A 21507-nucleotide genomic window follows, 5' to 3' on the forward strand; every position below is an offset into this window, starting at 1 on the left:
GAAAGGTCCCACTTGCGAGACATTCACCCCCACTTCCAGCTCCTGCAAGACCCGCTGCAGCCCCACTCCACCCTGGGGGCCGACTGTGCAAGTCTTCCCGGCGAGACCCCTCAGAGCCTGCTCAGTGTCTGAGACTGGGAAGCACCAACGATCCAGAAAGGCACAATCCCGTTCTCCTCGTGCTGCTTTCTGGGTTCCAAGTTGTCTAACGAGTGCTGCATAAACCCCGGGCTGGGGAGCCAGCCAGGGCCCAGCAGCACCCAGCTCATGCGCTCCACTCACCCCACAGAGGACCACGGAGGCCCCAGCACGCTCTGTCCGCGGGGCAAGACACCAGGAACAGCCACAGTTCAGGGTTCTGCCACCCACTCCGCTGCCGTAATTACCTGCTGGGATCTGAATTCTCATTGGTTGGAAAGGTGATCCTATAGCTCCGCTGCCTTAATTACCTGCTGGGATCTGAAATTGCATTGGTTGGAAAGGGGATCTCACTGCTCAAGCACTCCCTGCTGTCTCCTTGCAAACAACATAAAAAATCCAAAACCCCTCGTAAAGAACGTTTACTATAACCTCAAAACAAGACCCATCACGAGACCAAGGAAGATACACACGCACATCTGACAGCTGGTGGGTGTCAGTGACCGACGCCACGGCTTCCGTGTGGCGTGTGAAGCAGGAGGCCTGTCACGGTGACTCAGGTTGGGGTCTGAATAGGGGTCTTCCAAGCAACTAGGCAACCAGGACGCACACACCAAAACCCAAGTCCCCGCACTCATATACCTGGCAGAAATGCTGCGTGGCCATCGACACCGGTTGTGAACCAAGACCGATCTGTGTCCTGTGGCCCTCACAACGTCCGTACATGCCTGGGCCCAGCACAGGCCCGCACGGCACCCTGCTCGCCTCCAGTGGGGCTCTCTCCTGCCAAGGGGGATGGCCCTGAAGTCTGTTGAGATTTCCAAAGCTCTACAAAGTCGCCCTTCCTCCTGCTTGTTCAGAAGGCCTAAAGCCCTGAAGACACCAGTGAGAATTGACCTAGCCTCTTAAGGCAGCTCAAACACCTAAACACAGGAACGCTGGACCACTCTGCCCTCGAGAGCAGCCAATAACACACACTGGGCTAAGCAGAAGGCACAGATGTCACATCCAGAGCCAGTGGCGCTCAGGATTGCATTCCAGGAACCGCCCATGTGGGTCCCTCCAAGGCTTCCAAGTCCCACTTGATTGTTTTCATCGTATCTCTATAACATCAGAGACATTATATCTCACGGTCTCTATGAGATTGTCTCTACTTTTATGAGCACATATGCTCTCTGACTTACCACGGAATGAAACTGTTCCAATAAACCCAGCGTAAGCTGAAAATATCCTAAATAGAAAGTGCATTTGACATAATAGTTTCAACTTACAATGGGTTCATCCAGAGGCAGCCCATCTTGGGCCAAACAATGCACTGAGTGTGACTAGTTCACATCATCACAAGGTTGAAAAAAAAACACAAATGTAACCTTTGGGAGCCAGGGACCATCTGTATTACGGCTCCTGTCTTCAGAGACAACAAAAACCTCCTCTTAGACAAGAATCACAATTTATAATCCTCAAAATGTTAAACTTAGTTTAACAATCTACAGGTTCAAAGCCAAAGTAGGCCCACAAGGCCGTTTGTGCCATTCACTAAGACACATGACTCTGTAATAACCCTCACCACAGCCCCTCAGGATGGGTCCCAGAGGCGGCTGAGGCTTGTGGCTACGGACACTAACGAAACCAAAATCAGAGTACGCAGGTGCAGTCAAGTCATATGACTTCTCCACTAGCATATGCACAAATGTTCATCAGCAAATCTCATCTTTGCTTTACCTCCCTCCCATGACCTAAAAAGAAGTCCACCACACACACACACACACACACACACACCTCACTTCAAAAACATAATTAGTACTTGCATTCAATTCTGGGCATTCGGAATAGACCTAATGGGTGATTAAATCTCTCCTCCAACCCATTGCTTAGTCTTCTTAGAGGATGAAGGATTTTGCATAACACAAGTCAACATATAAAAGATCTGGTATAGAAACAGACTTTCAAGTGGTCCTCATTATAGTGATTCAACTAATATACAAAGGACCCAACACACAGCACAGTGTACATTAGAAGAATGATTAATTTGTTCCCCTAAAAATCCTAATATCTACATAGAAAAAATACCCAATACACATTTTATCATTCTTTACCAGTATAGTCATACAAAGGAGTATCACAAAAGCAAAAGAACACATTTGGTTTGACTCACAGTTCTAAGTTTAATATAAAATTGCTAAAACCACCAAGACAAACATGACTATGAAATATTTAACGATCCTAACCTAAATTCAAGTCACCATTCAACCACCAATACCTCTGCTCTCCTTATGGGAACTTTCCAAAAGTAAATTCTGGAATTAACAGGACAAAATTTTCTGGTGATAGAAATTAGGAAGAAATTGGTTGAAGGCCATTCCTTGGCTGTCAAACTTTTTCTCAATAATATTTTGTAAAATAAAAGTGTCAAACAGATCTTTACATTAACTTACAATCTATCAAGCAATACTGGAGCAAGCTTTAAATATTACCCACATTCTGTCAGGGCTGACTAACATTAAATCAGTATCAGTCTCATGTCTTGCAGCATCCACAGCTCATCTTCTTAAAACCACTTAAGATTTCATAATTAACTCAATTAAACAATGTAAGTCATCTCCTTGATCTTTGACATGAAGGGGTCATTTTCCCCCAAAATAGTACCTCTTTCCTTGACATGATTTAATCTGTGGTTAGAGTATTTAACAGGATTTCTTTCTTTCTTAGAAAATAAAATATACACCTTTCCAATATAGAAAAACTCTAACTGATAATGCTATAGCTTAACCAGGTCAAAAGCATTTTTTTTTTAAGTTAAAAAAAGAACCTAACTGCATCTTTGGACCTTATGTGAGGTAGTGTCCAGGGTCACTGGGACCCCTGCTTGGCCAGTGTAGCTGGGTACCAATTAAAGACAGAAACCCAAGCATTCACTCAAAGCCCCTTCCCAGCTGTTCATCCTAGTGGAAGAAGCCATGGGTACAAACGAATACAGCATTCTACGGAGGACTTTGGGGAATGGCTGCTTGAGAACATCAAAGTGGCTCACGTCCCCCGAATATAAAGCCAGTGACTGCTCTCAGCTCCCATCCACAGTAGCCAAGGTCTGGAATCACCTGAGTGCCCATCAACAGTGGATGAAGGGAATGTGACCCGAACATACACAGGAGCAATACTCCACCACACAGCAGAGAGCCCTGTCATCCGCGGCAGCATGGATGGAGTTGGAGGACATTACGTTAAGCAAACGAGCCAAGCAAGGAAACGGCGCATGTTCTCACTCATAAGCAGGAGCTGAGAACAGATCTCGTGGAGGCCAAGAGTAGGTGGTCAACAGGGCCCAGCAGAGCCCACTCATAAGCAGGATGGGCAGAGGCTGGTAACGGGCACAAACACACAGCCTAATGGGAACACGAGACCTACTATTGATATATCAGCAGGGGGGTGGCAGTGGGTCATCTACTGTGTATTTCAAAACAGCTAGGAGAGAATAACTTAACATAACCAGCACAAGGAAAAGAAAATATTTAAAGTGAAAGACATCCCAAGTACACAGATTTCATCAATATAGGGGTGAATCAAGGTATCACATGCACTCTGAAAATATGTATTTTTCAGATACAAAATTATGTATCAACAGAGACAAAAACCAATGACAGAATCATTGGCAAAGCACGTGCAGGAGAAGAATGGGAAGCCTGACATGGTGTGGCTGTGTGTCCCCACCCAAATCTCATGCTGAACTCTAACCCTCTGTTGGAGGTGAGCCCTGGTGGGAGGTGATTGACTCATGGGGGTGGTTTCTAATGCTTTAGGACAATCCCCCAAGTGCTGTCCTCATGATAGTTCTGAGATCTGGTTGTTAGGAGGTGCATGGCACCTTCCCCTTCACTCTCTCTCCCCTTCCAGCCATGTGAAGACATGCCGGCCTCCCCTTCACCTTCCACTCTGATTGTAAGTTTCCCCAGATGTACAAGCCTGTACAACCCACAGAACTGTATGCCGATTAAACCTTTTTTTCCTTATGACCCAGCCTCAGGTAGTTCTTTATAGCAGTGGAAGAACAGTACAGTCCTCAGGACCAGCAATGTTTTCCTTCTACCCAGCGGCCAACAAGGTCCCACACCCTAGCTGGTTTTCCAAAGCTTTGCCAGAATGCTGAAGCCGTTTTGGGGATACTAACTTTCCCCATCTCTGGCAAACCAGATGGGGCATCCTATTTGCCTCTTACCACCTTTCTCAGAGAAACCCCACCTCTGAAACAGCCTCCACCAGGGGCCTCCTTCAGCAGCAGCAAAGCTGAGTGTTCCTTGTACTTCCCTTCTTCTGAACAAGTAAACATCTTAAGCTTGTTTTTCCATCTTCCCAGCTCATTGAAAAAAATATCTTGTGCTTTCTATTTTCCTCACACACACACATGGAAGAGAAGTGCTGTGAGGGCAGGAGCTCTTGTTTTCCCGGATCTGAGCCTGGACCTCAAACGCTAGCCGAATACTAACACGATATCCAGAGGCAGAAATGCAAATATCCACATGACTTCAAATACCCTAAGGATCTAACAGGCCGAGTGGCCCATGTAACTATGGTGTGCTGGGCCATTCAACTGGTGTCCAAATCCCTGTCCAAGTGAGCTCTTTAATTTCGAGACTTTTCAGACAGCTGTTTTGTTGTTGTTGTTGTTGTTCTGTTTTGTTTTTATTAAAGGGATATGTTACAGTTATAATCAAGAATATCCCAGGCCGAGTGTGGTGGCTCGTGCCTGTAATCCCAGCACTTTGGGAGGCCAAGGTGAGCGAATCACCTGAGGTCAGGAGTTCAAGACCAGCCTGGCCAACATGTTGAAACCCCATCTCTAATAATACAAAAATGAACCAGCCATGGTGGCAGGCACTTATAATCCCAGCTACTCAGGAGGCTGAGGCAGGAGAATGGCGTGAACCAAGAGGTGAGGCTGCAGTGAGCCAAGATCGTGCCACTGCATTCCAGCCTGGGCAACACAGCAAGACTGTCTCAAAAAAATAAAAATAAACCAATACTCCCAGTTAGTTCTTTACCAATGTCAGATACATCAGTTTCAAGAAAAATATGAAAGCATGTTTTTAAATTTCAGTGTTGAATTTAACCATATCTTTTAAGAAGATATGAAGATAGAAGTTCCCTAAGGATCAGGGGAGAAAAAAGCAGTTAAGAAAATTTTAAAACCACAGGAGAAAAGCAAATATGGGTTAAGACCTCAAGGCAAAACTTTTTCTTTGCACTTTGATTTCAAAAGAACAGAGATGCCCAAATTATGAACTCTCCCATCTGCATTTTATATTCCTGTGTCCTTTGAAAGGCTGGAGATGGGATCCCGGGTTCCAAAGTGCCTGGCCATGGCTCACATCAGGCAGCATCTTTCACAGCCGTTTACTCCCCTCACTGTGCCTAGAGAGCTCTGTGGCCCAATTTACAAAAAAAAAAGGTCCTAATTTACTCACATTCATCACTTTGAGCAGTCTCAAGAAATGAGACAAATATTGACACTCCACAGAAGCAAGTACTCTCTTCCAAAAAGTCAAGTGCCAGGTTCCCATGAGCCAGGCAGCTTGCTTACAGAAAGCACTGGCTGACTTGCTGGTTTAATGTTAAATGCATTTAAAATGTTAAGTGAACAAACCCCCCTCCTAGTGGGTGTACGCGTTGAGCTGGCTGCAGTAGTGATGCAGACCACGTTCTTTCCTTTGGTTTTGCTTCAAGCAGAGCACCCCACACCCAGGAAGAGGGCAAAGGACAGCATCGAGGTCTAGGACAGATCTAAGGAGAGCTGCAGGCTGACTGCCTCATCTGCAAATAGTCTCTCATTTCAGAGAAAATCACTGAACAGAGTTCATAACACGTGAATTTTTAAAATTTGTATTTCCAATTTCATCCCATTAGAACTTTTGAACCTCCACCTCCCACCTAGAGAACGTCAGCTCAAGCCGATCACAGCGCATTGCGATTTTCTATAAATAATGCGCACGCCTGCATCTGAGCGGAGATGTGAATGTCTGGAATGTGCCTGCCAGGCCCAGGAGGAATTGCAGCAAGTGTGGGGACACAAGCCGCTAAGGAATCTGATTTGGAGGGAACTGGAGGCAACTAAAACTAGGTCCACTGGTTTTTCTTGGTAAGGTTTGACCAGGCAAACTGTTATCACTGTTGCTAATTTATGGTAATTGGGATGGGGACTTAACAGTAAGTAATTAGAGCAACTACAGAATTTGCTACTCAATTACAATGGCACAGATTCCTGAGAATGGAAGAACTGTTGCCCAGGAATAGAGTTCAAGAGGTCCTCCCCATGCTCTGAGGAACATGGCATTTCCACGCACCCCTGCTTTGGTCCCTGGCCACCACCATCCTGATCTCGGCCATCTGATGGCATCAGTCCCCAAAGCTGGAAACACCTGAAACCTCTTGTCACCCTCCCATCTGCCCTGCCTTCCTCCAGTCCAGGATATTCAGGGATGCCCACATACAGGACCAGGAAACCAGGGTTATCCCAAACCAGTGCCTGCATTCAAAGTCCTCCATGGCAGCACAATCACCAATGGCCAATACTCCCAGAACCTTCCACCTCAAAACGGGAGCACATCTGGATTCAAGCTGACAATGCTGCCTTCTCTTTGCATTGTACACATGGAGGCATGTCAGGTTCCACCTAAAGGTATCAGGTTCCACGCTGGTCAGAAGCCCAAACCTAGTCACTCTGCATGATCTCAATTCACCATCCACAGAGAAGCCTGCAGTTTTCCTCTGGTGCACGGTGTGGATGGTGGATGGTAGAAGCATTTCCCCTGAAGACTCGGAGACAGGAGCCTGGCCAAGGAGGCCAGTCACCCCATCCCCTGCAAGGCCCGGATGTGACCCTCTGCTGTCTGCACACCGTACCCAAGTCTAGCAGTGCTGGCTTTGTGGTGGGATCCATCTGGGTCTGCAGAGGACCTGGGGCACAGGAACCATGCAGCCTGGCTGCAGCCAGAGGCCTAAGGGATTCCCACGAGGCTCTCCAGCCTAGGTGCCCTCACCACAGGCAGAGCCATGCAAGAGAGTTGCCTGCTGAACTGGAAACGCCCCAATCTGCTCAGCCAACACAGAAAGACAACAGCCACCTACACCTGCTGAGCCCCAAAACGTGGCCACTGGGCCTGAAGGGTTGAATCTGGAATTTAATCTGTGAAGTTCTTTTCAAATGTGTTTAGCTATGTAATCAAATCTTTATTCTAATTAAATTTAAAGAAGCCCCTGGCTATGGGCTCCCTTGTTGGGCCTCACAGCTCCAGGGAGTAAGAACGGGAGAGAGAGGCCCAGAGCCTCTCTGCATTCTCCATGTTAATTCAACAAGTCATCATAAGGAAAGGCACTCCAGCAGGAGAGGTGTACACGGGAAGAACTGGGTTGGCCCTGACAAGCATGACCCCCATGGCATCACAGCTCCCTCAGGCAACAGGCAAAAGACAATGATGCCCACCTGGACGGGCCACCGGATGTGATGATGCACCCCCAAGCCCTAGTCCCACAGCAGCCAGAGATCACCTGCTGCTCGCCCCGGGTAAAACACAAGCCCTGGTCCCACAGCAGCCAGAGACCACCCGCTGCTCATCCCGGGTGAAACAGGCAGAGCTACCCGAGCCCTCTAAAGTAGGAAGAATTAAGGAGGCGACTCCCACGACACACGTGATACTCCTTGGAGACGGACACAGGCTTCGCTGTGAAAGTGCAGAGGACGGTGCAGTCCCTAGGCGGGCTGCTTCTTCCAACGATCGGGAAGAAACCAGATCCATTTCCTTGTAGGAGAATCATTTGTACCGTGATTAGACAGAAGACAGAAGGTGGCTAATGTTATCAAATCATCAAGCACCTCACTGCTTCTCCAAGGAAGGCCTGGATACTTGCAGCCACCCGCGTAGGGGCCGCAGTGTTTACAATGGAGATACGGGTGACTGAGGTCTGGCTTCCTCAGGGAAGCTAAATTTGAACTTTCACCACTGAGGAATCAGTCATTTACAGTCACTCACCCTCAATGCAGAAGAGGGCTCAAGACACTGCACCAGACTTCAACACTCAGGGTTAGGGTCAGGGTCAAATTCACAAGTTTTACAAAATGTATTTCCTTGGGATGCCAGAAGAGATGCAGCTTCACACCCCCCACCTCCATGGTTTACTTAGCCCTTTCACCAGTGGATCTCACCAACAGATGACACATCCACACCTCATCCATGGCAGCACAGAAAACCACTTGGAAGACAGCCACTCCCACCAAGCTTCCTGACTTTGGTGTTTAAAATCTGCATCTCATACGTGAGATTACACTTCTCCGAACAGACATTGCGACTGTCATTTCATCCAAAAGGGCTTTAGGAAATGACACGCGGTCCAGACACCAGAGGTCGCCGGCCGCCTTACTCTAGCCTAATTCCTTTGTGCCTGTATGGAGGCTTCACAGATACAGCCCATTAATGACCGTATGAGAAGCTCAGGGCATAGACGAACTCAGTGCTGAATTTTTCCATTTATCACCCTTTTGTTTTGTCCAGAAGACAGCTGAGAAAGGCGGGAGCAGATCATCTCCTCGAGTGTAATGACTCTAGCCACTTCTCTTCACCCCAGGTCACCACTCAGTCAACACGCTTTTGAGAAACCAAAGCAATTCTGTTCCCTTCACTCTGGGTTCCAAGCACTAAATTCCTCCATTTTATCAATTAGGTTATCAAGCAGCCGTTTGTAATCTGGACTGCAATCTGATACGAAATTTAAAGCTAATATAAGTTGTGGTAATAGCTCCTATTTACATTATAGATAAGGCATGAATGAAAACTTTAATCTGTTCATAGGACCAACTTTGTCAACAAACCAATTATTCAAGCAATGATTGTCTTCAGTTAGATGCAAATTACTTTGCTCATAAAAGATTTTCCAGTAGGAATTTTTAAATCCATGGTCTGTCTTTTCTGAGCCTGTCTCTGCACCTTCCCCTGAGCGCACAGCAGGACTTCTCAGGGCATCCCATCAGCAGGCCCACTGAAGAGAATAAGCCCGCAGCCCCCAGCCCAGGAATCAAGTCTGAGCCCCAGCAACCCCTCATCCAGCCATGGCTTCCTCACCAGCACAGCACCCAGGGATCTTCCAGGTTTAATGCCATGTGTGTGTGGAAAGTAGAGTGCTGGAAAGACCACAGTGGACATTCTACAAATGCAAATTCCCTCCTGGAACAGCCCAGCAACCTTCTGTACCTTCCCCAAAGTACCCATGCCAGACAGGCGTAGAGTCTAATGCGGTGCCTAGGAATCAGCATTTAACACGATTCTGATGAATAAGAGAGTTTGAGAGGTCAGTCAGCAAGAGGCTGCCGTGGCCTCCACTCATTTGCAGGCTCTGAAGAGACACAGATTCAGGTAACAGGCCAGACAGGACAGGACAAGGATGGGGAAGTGGAGGGCAAATTCCGTGAACCACCAACCACCCCGCCATCCCCACTGAGACTCCGTGATTTAAAGAGAGGCAAAGCCAGGGAGAAAAGATGCCCGCACCACATGAGGGACTGAGATTTCACCTAAAGCACGCAGCATGTGGCTGAGGGCCAAGGTTGGGCAAGCCAGGAGCACAGAACGGGGTTCACAGGCCCAGAGGTGCCTCCCACACCCACACCCCGTGCAGATCTCCCAAGCACTGCCTGTGTCTCCTGCCTGGTTTATTTCCTCCCCCCCTTCTACTATGTTGGTTTCTCAGCCACCACCCACCACCACACAACCCTCTCTACAAGCTGGGTGGACTGAAAAGAGTGGGGGCGGGTAAGATCTGGGCTCTGGGGCCAACGTCCTGCCTGAGACATTAGTTCCAACCCACCTAGCTGTGATGTGAGCCCCCGAGATTTCTCAAATGTGAGATGGGAAGGTAACTGAACCCACTCACCAGGACGGCTGTGCAGACTGAGATTACATATAGCCACACCTCGGCATCCACCACACGTGGGACCCCAGTCGTGTTGCCCCTGATGGGAATCCCTCTATCTATGCCCCTTCTGCTACCAGAGCCAACTGCCAGCAGTAGCTGTGGAGGGTGTATCCTCTATTCCCACTCCACTCACCTCCCATCGCTCCACGCAGTGACCTGCCATGCAGCGGCCACCAGCAAACCCGGCCCCACTGGATAACCGACCACCAGCCTCCCCTCACTTTGGGGCGTCTTCCACTTGCAGTTCCGAAGCAGACTGAGAAACCGCCCTCAAGGGCAGTCACCTGTACCTTATTGCACGTAATGACCTGCCACGCAGGACCACCAGCAAACCCAGCTCCACCAACCAGGCTCCTGTGGATAACCGAACCCCCACCCCCCACCTTGGAGCGTCTTCCACTTGCGGTTCTGAAGGGGGCTGAGAAACCTCTCAAGGGCACTCACCTGTTTCTTATTGCACGTAATGGCCTGCCAAGCAGGGCCACCAGCAAACACGATCCACCGTCCAGGTTCTGGTGGGTAACTGCCTCCCACCCCGCTTCCTCCTGGGGTGTCTGGGAGGCTCAGAAACTGCCCTCCAAGGGCACTTATCTGTTCCTTATTGCACTAATACCTCATTTACAGAAACCCACTTTGACTTCCAGCACTGCAGGTGTGACAATTTAGGAATCCTGCTTGCAAGCTCCAAGAGCTTGAGGTCACGTCCACCTCACCAGCATCCCAGAGACCCAGCACTGTCCCACTGTGTTTAAAATTCCAAAATACTCCTTCAAAATGCTACTGGCATTTGGTTTGCGCATAAAATGCTAAAAGCCTTCAAGTGAAACAAATATCTTCAACAGTTTGATATAATGACATGTGAGTTACACATCTGCCAAATTGTAAAGCCTCATGCATTTATAACATTTTATTTATGGTCAAATGGTTCATTAATATAAATTACAAGAATCTCCAAGAAACGGTTTTTTCTTTTGGCATTAGATGACCAAAGGAAAACTGGGTTCTGGCTGGCTTTCAGGCCTGTAGAAGCAGACATATCTGCTGACACAATCAAGCTCCTTCCCACTGATGTGGCCTCATCCCAGGCCCCTCACCCGGATGCCCGCAGGCCCCTGGAGGAGCAAGCAGACCTGCCTACATTTCTCAAATGCACAGCTGTTGCTCACACTGCAGATGGAGCTCAAGGCATGAGCAGGCCACCACGCTAAAAATACCACGCAGCATCCACGCAGGTGACAGTGGTTTTCACTCCATCCCAAAGCCCCATGTATGAGTTTAAAGCCATGACTACTAAATAGGTTTTTAGACCCTCAAGACATACTTTACTTTTATGCAACAAAGTTAAAAGACTATCACTCAGGTATAGGCTCTGAAACTGAAGAATAATTATTTCGAAACAGAGCCTCTGCCAGATCAGGATAAGCACTTGGGACAACACCCCGTGACCTCGGTCCACACAAACCCATCCAGACCAGAGGCCTCCCGCACTGTAATTTCTGTGGATTTCTGTAAACGAAGTATTACTGCAATAAGGAACAGATGAGTGCCCTTGGAGGGCAGTTTCTGAGCCTCCCAACCACACGGCCACATTAAGGCTGAAGCCGTGCCACCTCCAGAAACACTGTCCCTCGCTGAGGTGTGCCTGGCTTCTCCCTTTTTCCAGAACTTAACAAAACCTGAAAGGACAGGTCTGTGTAGAAAAAAACAAGCTACTTGCGATTCCTCTTCCCAGTTCAGGCTGTAGGAAGCTCATTTCAGCCCTCACTGTGTTCTGACTGTGGCTTAGTTCCCATAAGAAATAAAGTCAGAATTCCAGTCCCTGTCTCCTGGGCAGTGTCGCAGGCATACATACCTTCAGTTACATGAGGAAAGGAGTGGCGAACCCCCTTCCTTCAGTGAAACTGCACAGTTCCCAGAACGCTGATGCCATCCCCTTCACACCACTGTGAACACCTGGAGAGAGCACATTTCAATGCGTGCACCTTTGTGGGCTAGTTTTCTATTTCTCCACTAAATCACCCCAAATTTAGCACCCTAAACACTGACTTATTTTCTCACATTTCTGGAAGCTGGAGTCCAAAACAGTTCCCACCATCTAACGTCGAGGTGTCGGCAGGGCTGGCTCTGGGTAAGCGACAGTCTCCTTGCCCCCCACAGCCTCTAGAGGCTTCTGCATCCCCTGGTCCATATGGCACCTACTGTCTTCAGGACTCACAGCGGCCCTGACGGCCCCCCAACAGGAAGACGCAGAATGTCAGGAGCCCAGGCTCTAGTGCTAGGGCCAAACCTCCCCACCCTCCCAGTTCCTCAGACACGCCTGTGTGAGCTAATATAGATTCCACTTTAACTAGTGTCACCTGTGTAAGGGGTAAGTGCCCAGCTGTGAACTGGTTAACCTCGCCCACACAAACCCCGAGAATAAACTCACAGGCCACGGACCACTCCACAAGCAATAAGTGACCACCTGCTCAGGGACCTCCATGCCCCAGCAGAGCCCTCCGGTACCTCCTTGTGAGCTCAGACTGGCGGCAGGGGTCTGCAGCGCCAGAGGGACCTGGATAAAAAAGACAGCTCCCATGTCGGGAGGCACCCGCCCGCGGTTGGGTTCCCTGTACTTTAATAGCCCAGGTGGACAAGCCGCACCGCATGCAACCCCATCACCAGAATAACGGCTGCACGTGGCGAGTGCACGGGTGGCCACCACTCAGCCCAGCTGTCTGCGATAAGCACATCACCACCGTGACGCCCAATCAGACTCAACTGCTGGAACAGTCCCAGCATCGGCCCCCAAGAACTTTCTGGATCAAAATTCAGACTAGTGATTGCAATCAGGGCCACATGTGGCTGAATGTTTTTACAGGAGGACACCACAGCTGGACTGACGTCACAGCTGGATCTGGCTGGACTGAGAGCATTTCCCACTGTACATTCTTACAACACCATTTTATTTGTGCTCTATTAAACTTCTATGGCTTTTTTTCTGCTTATCTACTTTATGGGAGTGTTTCTTGTTCTTATGACTGCGGTGATACTTCAAGCTACAACTATCAATGTGTAAATTAGTTTTGAAGTCGCCTTATCATTAAACATTTCACAAGCAAGCAGTCAGAGGCAGCTAACCCGGAGGCCTCTTTTCTTCTCTGAGCCAAACCTGCCTTGGACTCAAAGAAAACGGCACATGGAGAGGGGCTGGATCTCCAGCTCCCATTCCTAGGAAGCCTCCTGGGGAGCAGATATGGAGGGAGAAGCCCTGGTTATGGCACTGTGGTACTAAAGAAAAGTCTATTTGGGTAATGTAAGCACCAGACTTAAGAGATTAAGCAAACCATGAAAAGAAACCACTAACCACAGCTTCTCCAAAACAGAACTAAACTCCCTTTAGTTTGAATTGGAAAAGCAGAAATGATGATCAGTATACAAAAAAAAAAAAAAAGGAAATGACACAGTATCTGAACACAGGAGAATAATCAAGGGCCACTGTCTCTTCCTGTGTCAGTGGGAGCCTCGCATCTAAGCTGGATTTAGAAGGTTGCTACTTTGGACTGAAAGGTATCCCCAACCCTAGTTTGTAAGCAAGTGGAGCAGAATGCTTCAATTATTTCAAGGTTTAGCGGTAAAGGTCTGCAACTCTCACAACCATTTTAATTGGTGTGAATTTTAAAGTGACTCAATCTGTTGGCTGGAGTATCTAACGGCTTAACCACGGGGTCACGTTGGAAAATTTTTCCAATTGCTTTTGTTTTTCCTACTGAAGATGCATTTGAACATTCTTGTAGTTTGCAGTTGGCTGGTTCTGATGTTTGGTCCTGAGCAGGCCCAAGTATCCGTAGAGGAAGAATCTGAAACCTCAAGCCACTCGAGTGCTGTCTGGGCAGACGGAGACCCCAACCCGAGGGCCACTGACGGACTCAGCATGGGCGCAGGGCCGCCCGACGCAACGGGCCACGTATTTGCCGGTTACAAAGCAACATAAGCACACACCCCCAGGTGTGCACACACGCTCTGTACACATCTGTCCCTATCAACACCAGCACACACCCCGAGGTGTGCACACACGCTCTGTACACGCTCACATCTGTCCATGCCAACAACAGCATACACCCCGAGGTGTGTACACACGCTCTGTACACATCTGTCCCTACCAATGCCAGCACACATCCCCAAGGTGTGCACACACATTCCATACGTGCTCACATCTGTCCCTGCCAACGCCAGCATACACCGCCAAGGTATGCACACACGCTCTGTACAACCTCACATCCCTCCCTGCCAATATGAGCACACATTCCCAGGGGTGCACACAGGCTCTGCACATACTCATGTCCGTCCCTGCAGCCTGAGTCAAACAGTCACAGAGAGGCAGAGGAGGAGGAGGAAGGATTCGATGGGCACTAAGGTCCTGGGCCGGTTCCCCTCCCTACCTCGGGAGAGACCCCTCATGTGATCCTGCCATCACTCACCCTTCCGCCTCCATCCCCCATCCTCCCACAGGGATCAGGAGGATGCCCACTGCACAGAGCTGTGATGAGCATGAACGAAAGATGGCAGGAGCTCACGCCAAGGTGCTGAGCACGGGGCCTACGGAGTGCTTCTTTCTGCTGTGGCTGACATCATCAAACAAGAGACTGACACAGCTTCTGCAGAGAATGTCACTTGCTGAGAAACTGAAACGTGTGACCTAGGAGCCTGTGAAGGTCTAAGAACAAACCAACAAACCAAACGGTTTTGTTTGTTTTTCAAACACCATAGCCTGTTTTTTCTTTTTTTTTCATGCTCTACCTTGGGTATCATTTAGTTTAATTTCAAAGTAAGTCCAATAATTACACAAAATCACAGGACTGAGCATGGAGCATTGTTTCACTTCATGTCCTCCAGCCTTTAGGACACATTAAGGAAAGACACGATTCTAGGATTCCCATTAGAAAGGCTGCCCTGAGGCACCTGCTGGGGCAGCCAAATTGCAGCTGTTGATGCTGCCCCCAAGCTGCTTGGATGAAGCAGAAGATTCCAGAGGTCTCCTCTCTTCTACCCCTTGTCCAGGAGAGAAGGTGGGGGGAGAAAGGTGAGAGAAGATAGGAAGAAGGAGAGGGGAAGGAGGGAGAGAGGAGGGGAGAGGGAAGGAGAGAGGAGGGGGGAGGGAGGGATAGGGAGAGGGAGGGAGGAGGGGCATGTTCCATCCACCAAGGCAGCTACACTGCAGAGAGAATGGAGGGTACGTTGCCTCTCAGGACAGTAAGTTCGAGCTGTTTATAATTGTTAGCGTAAACTGTGACCAGCTTAGGACAGGGCTGTCATTGGAGTTGACGTTTTATTTTCATAGTTGATATTGGGGACCTGGACCTAAAGCACCATGCCTTGCCCTTTTGCCAGATGGGCCTATGCTTCTCTATACTTGAGTCTATTTGACTAAATACCCGACATTGACTAGGAATTATGACGTGTAGGATACCCCTTACCACAGTAACGTCAAACTCATATTCTAAATGCAATTTGTTCAGGGACTGGCTTCTAACTCTGGGTGGGAATGTTAAGCTCAGTACAGTTCAATTCAGTAAGCATTTATCAAGAAACTCCTAGACCAAGAGCTGTGTTAGACACTGGGTATGGGGTGATGGGGATACGAAGATGTGGAATTAGAACTCGAGAAGCTCAAATGCTTCCATTTAATTCCCTAATGCAATTACTAAGCTTCAACCTGATGGCTGTAATGTCTAAATTCACTTTTTCTTTATTCCAGTTCTACATAACAAAGCATAAATAATCACAGAGGAATGATTCTGTGTTGGACTATTCAGTGGACAGAGAAGAGCATTCTGACCGGCGTGAGACACTGTCTCCGTTCCCAGGGAACCCGTGAGGTGGCTGCACAGAGCACACGCGTGAAGATTCAGGAACACGAGCGTCAGGTGATGGGAGGGGCACGGAGCCAGTACCAGAAAGATGCCTGCCGAGAGGCCGCTGCAGCCAGGGTGGCCGGGAAGGTCACGGGAGTGGGCACAGGCATCTCCTTCCAGCCGCACCTGGTTTTCATGAGGACGCGTGCACGGAAGGGGATGACACCGAAATGCTGTGGCGCTGAGGGGAGGAGGGGAGGGACACAGGGCCAACGGCTGACCCCCACCCCTTCCGTCCCTGCCCCTATGAACGCTGCCAAAATCAGCCCCAACGGGGAGAAATGAGGCGGGTGAAAGAGGTGGACAGACTTGGCTTCCATGGAATTCACAGATTCCAGTCATTAAAAATCCCTTCTGAGTTTTCATCTGGAAAACTTTGCCAATGTACTTAGGGACAAGAGGCGGAAGACGAAGCCAACACAATTGGGCTCAAACTGCCACCCTTCTCCTTCTCTCTTCATCCACCACCCTCCCTGGGCCCCTGAGTGTGAGAACCAGGAGGTGCACAGCCCAAGGGTGCAGTCCCTAACCAGAGGAGGGAGCCGCATGGCGGGGCCCCCAGCACGTGGATGGCAGGATCTGTGCTATGTCAGTCCCAGGGCCCCAAGCAGAGAAGGCCTGGGGCTCCCAGCTGAAGTTTTGCTGTCTCCTCTCTCACCAAAGTCGAGAAGCACTGAGTGGGACCAAGGCCGCACCTGGCGGCTCCTCGGTGGCTGCCGATGTGGTCCTCAGGCTGCGGGTGAGACCCTCTAGGGAAGCCCAGACAGTGGCGAGAATCACAGCCACGAGTGCTCCAGTTGCCCCAAAACTCAAGCATAGCCTGAGGAAGGCAGCGCCCGCTCAGATCCCCGTGCAGGCTTGTGTGGCACACTGGTGAGGCACACAGCACCAGAACACGGCACTTTAAGTGGCTTTGTGGGGTGTAGGAACACAAAGTGTGGTCTGGAGTGGCTCAGAAGTCACTCCCACCAGCCTGTGGGACCCGGACGGCCCCTTAGGATGTGGCTGGAGTCTCTCCAGGGCGGGCTCCAAAGTCCCAAGGATGAGGTAAGCGTCGGTCTTGCTCTGAGGAAGGCCCCTGACAAGTATCCTGAACATGCAGGTACACAGCTGGCTGACTCATCTGAAGGGATCTGCTGAGCTACGAGCCAGGGACGGCTAGAGAAAACTGCGTGAACCTTTGTGACTACTCACAGGTAGGTAGCTACTGCCTGAGACCCAAAGGTAAAGAATTAACCTGAAACTGCATATTATAAAACTTATTTTTAAATGATGGCGCTTAATTGAAAAGACTCCCAAAGAATACTGCATTAGAAAGTGACAGAGTGAAACCGTGAGGCTGACCACAGGAGTCCCTGGAAATTTCACCAAATGTTGTGTCAAAACTGGGAAACAGAAGAACTGCACCTGATGAAACATTCAATTAATCACTCGAGTCCTCCCCACATACGAAGCTATGTAAAAAGTGTTCCCAGAAGGTAAAGTGAGCAGGAGGGCTGTGAACACACAAAGAGAGAGCCACTTCATCCACGGACCACAACAAGAGAAACGCTAATGAGTGCCGACGACACGCTGGAGTCCAGGGCTCTGGGCGCAGCTGGGACGGGGACATCAGGGTCCCACTGTCCAGATGGGAAACCAGGGTGGAAACACCAGGGAGCCTGTCCCAGGGTGCAGAGCTAGTGAACAGTGGTTCATACTGCGACAATCCCAGCTGCCAGGCTGTGGGGCTCCACGGGACAGAATCCTGTTGACTTCACTCTGGGGTGCGAGAGGCGGCAGCATCCCCCAAAGGCACCTGGAGAAGTGGTGTTACCCTCCATCCCCTGTCCCCGGCATTACCCTCCATGCCCCTGTCCCCGGCGTTACCCTCCATCCCCCTGTCCCTGGTGTTACCCTACGTCCTCTGTCCCCAGTGTTGCTCACCATCCTCCTCACCTCCAGGCCCCTCTCCCTGTCCTCCCTCATTTTCCTGTTCAGCCAGAGCACATCACATGTCTCTTCCCTTTTCAAGAGGCTCAGCTGCACCCAGAGGCATTCCAGCCTATTCGGGATGGGGCACACACCCTGGGGAAATGCCAGCACAGGGCCGGAAGGGCCTGAGACCCTCTCAGTGTCGCCCAGGAAGGATGGAACAGCCCACGGTCAGGCTGATTGTCAGGCAGGGTGAAAACTTCTGTGTCCGAAATGTTCTTTTCTCTGGAACTGTTTGGACCATTCGTGAACGAATCAGTTAAATACCAGCAAGTGCCACTCCCACTTATTCTCTGGCTACAGTTTTCCACCCACCAGCAACCACACTCCTAGGAATTATCCCTAACGCAGAATCAGCGCCTTGTGCCTTTAGGAAAACCTCTTTCTCTCCAGCTTTGTCCTCCTTCCACAAAAGGTGCCTCTGACTGCCTCACTCGCCGTACCAGGATTTCACTTGGCTACGGAGGAAAATCTGCGTGGGGCTCAGAGGTGGGTGGTCCTTGCATGGGCAGCAGGTCTGTGACATCCTCCGAGGAGCCTGGCCCAGGCCTGCCTCACACGCCAGGACTCTGCCTTCTGGCCCTTGGGCCCCCGAAGCTGCTTTCCTTCCTGGTGTCATGCCCCAGACAAGAAGGCCGGACAAGGGCCCAGGGCTGCTGTGGGTCGGGAAAGCCTCCTGACACCTCCCACTCCAGGACCCCCCATCAGCATCCCAGCATCTGGACCTGTGTCACCAGCCGCTCTGCCGTGCAAGAGAATTGGATTTTCAGCTGGGTGTGCTGCTTCCCTAAACAAAGTAGGGTGTTGTTACTGAGGAAAAAGGAAAAAATTGGCATCTTCTTGGCAACCCCGTGACATCCAGCCACCGGTTCTCACCACCCCAGAGATGTCCATCCAGGGCAGATAGTGTCTTCAACCAAGCGCCACTGACCCAGAAGTGCAGTAATTAGTACACTTTCACCAGAATCACCCACTCCTTCACCTTTACACCCAAGAAAAACATGTTTGCCAGGCAAATTAGATGTCCAGGAGGTGTAAGGAAACCCCAAGCCTGCTTTAAGCCTCAGACTTTTGAGACCGTTGAGGGCTGTGCGCACAAGAGCAAGGCTGCACCCGAAAGCTCTGCTCCTGCCGGACGTCATGGACAGACCACACGGCTCAGCCACATGGACCCTTCCAGGACTTCACGAGAGGGACCTCCGTGGTACATGCAATGATGTGCACTTCGTTCAGCCTCGAACAGACCACGCCCTCGTTACAGGGTCGGTGGTCCACCTCCTGCCATCAGCCCCCCGCCTCACCGAGGGTCTGTGTCTGCATCTGAAATAACTTTGCTGTTTTACCTGGGTACCAAAATGCGGCATCGCGATGTTTAAAGGTCTTTAAATATCAACACTCCGGGTGCAGTCCTTGTCACTTTAATGCGGTCACTCGATGCAGGCCTCACTCACAACTCTGAGGTAGCTCATACCTTCCCTACCTAACCAAGGAAGAAACGAAGGCGTGGAAGGTGCAGCTCCTAAGGAGCAGATTAGGATTCAAACCAGTGAACTTCGTCACATGCTGACCTACCTCTCAGGCTGAGATAACGTTGAAAATTAACCAGGTAGAACAGCGTTCCATAAATTAGCTGGAAATGGTCCTTGTGGATGGGCCTGTGGTTACTCCCTGAAGAACAAGACCATTCGCCCAAAAATCCACCTGTGTCACACTCAAATGTTTACATATACAATTATTTTAAAAATAACCCAATCAAGCATGTTCACAGCCATTTAGAGCCATATAGATTGTCTGCTTCACTGACAATCAACCCAAGACCTCTGTCGGCAAAGGCCACGGTGCCAGGTCCAGAGAAGGCAGGACAGAGACACAAGCAGACACAAGCAGGAACCTCTCCATTCCTGGGAGCCTCGCTCTGATCGGTCCGTGAGGACACGGTACAGACCGCGGGGCACAGGCAGACGGCAGGCCAGGAGAAGGGGCTGCATTGCCGGGAGGCAGTGCTTTGAGCTCTAATGGATGGAACACTGCTAACCAGTGAAGGTGGAGAGAGGGCACCCGTCTGAGAGCATGTAGAGGCAGCAAAGCACAGCCAGCCTCGGGGAACCAGAAGCCACAGGGACATCAGGTTGGGTGCTGCTGTCTGCCGGCCACCAGCTGGGGGACTGTACTGGGCCTGGAGGGACATCCCTGACACTCCCCACCAGATGCCAGGGGCACCCCCAGCCCCAGGTGAGAACCATGGATCCCATGGCGAATGAGGCCAGCCTGTGGGAAGTGGGGCTGGGACAGCTCTGTACAGCTTAATAGGAAAGTTGGGTTCTATTTTGTGGGGTTTTGGTCACGTTGATGGCTAGTCAGGGCTGTCCGTCAGGAAGTGATTTGAGGACAGACTAGAGAAGGGGCTGCCAAGACCAGCGGAGCATTCGCTGTCTGGGTCCAAGGAAAAGGAAATAAAGGCTGGCGATGTGACAGTGGGGGGGAGCACAGAGCAAAGGAACTGGTGGAGACACAGGGGTGGCCCCACACAGGGCTTTGAGCAGCTACCCGGGGGTCGTCCTATTAATTCTCCTCATGGCCCCAAGAGGCGGCTGTGAAGATCCATCTCCTGAGGACAGAACTGCTCCAGAGCCACACAGCGAGGATCCACAGAACCAAGATCCGGGCCAGCTCCAAAGCGGGTGAACTTGTCCCCTCAGCCATGGTCCTAAGACACGGATCAGAGCCCCCTGGACACACAGACACAGGAACTGCAGGAAGGGGAAACGGATGCCCTGGACCAGTGGCGGGACCCAGGGTTTCAGCCCTCCAGGGCCACTGGGACTAGTCACTGCACAGGTGGACACACGATGCTTTAACCCGCGCTGGGGGAAGGAGCCCACACTCTCAGGGTGGAGACCGCAGCTTGATCGGGCCGGCCTCCCTGCTGGGCACAGCCTGAGCTGCCCCAACCTGTACCGAGGTGCCCCAACGTTGGGGTGCTCAGAGCCACTCAGCTGAGATCGTGGTGCTTTCTGTAACCACCCTCGTTTCTTTATGGTATAGATCTGGACTCCATCATTTGCAATGTGTGGGGTTCTAGGAAAAGGCTGGCCAGCCAGGGAAGTGTCCTGGGCTCTGTCCCAGTGATGACGAACTTGGCTGCCCACAAGGGCAGCCTGTTCACCACAGTGACCCCCGGGGACCACGCCTGCACCCACCTTGCTGAAGATAATTCACTTCTCATCCGTGAAAGAATAAAGCTAGACTAACTCAATTTCACACTCACTTCCAACTTTAACAACTTGTGTTAGGAAATCAAAGACAAGGACTCTGACCATGTCACAAACCCAGGAAGCAAAACCCGAGACTAACGGAATGATGCCACCTTCGCAGTTCCGAGCTCTACTAGTTGTTTTTCTTTTCTGGTCTGTTTTTCTCTTTTGGTTTAAATTGTCTCTGTTTCTCCCTCTCTGTGTCTCTCTCCTGGTTGCTCTGTCTCTCTGTGTCTCTTTTTAAGACTCTGTGTGTCTCTGTTTCTCTCTTCCCCTCATCTTTCTCTATC

At 50.2% G+C, this 21507-nt stretch overlaps 1 long non-coding RNA gene across 1 annotated transcript in view; it reads right to left on the reverse strand.

Annotated features, from left to right (window-relative positions):
• The window catches only part of LOC140711236 (uncharacterized), a 57565-nt gene that overhangs the window by 35125 nt on the left and 933 nt on the right, over positions 1-21507 (reverse strand). The gene's annotated exons all lie outside the window — the stretch shown is intronic.

This window comes from Chlorocebus sabaeus, unplaced genomic scaffold (genome assembly GCF_047675955.1).
Source record: "Chlorocebus sabaeus isolate Y175 unplaced genomic scaffold, mChlSab1.0.hap1 unalloc_scaffold_362, whole genome shotgun sequence".
Classification (NCBI taxonomy): Eukaryota; Metazoa; Chordata; class Mammalia; order Primates; family Cercopithecidae; genus Chlorocebus; species Chlorocebus sabaeus.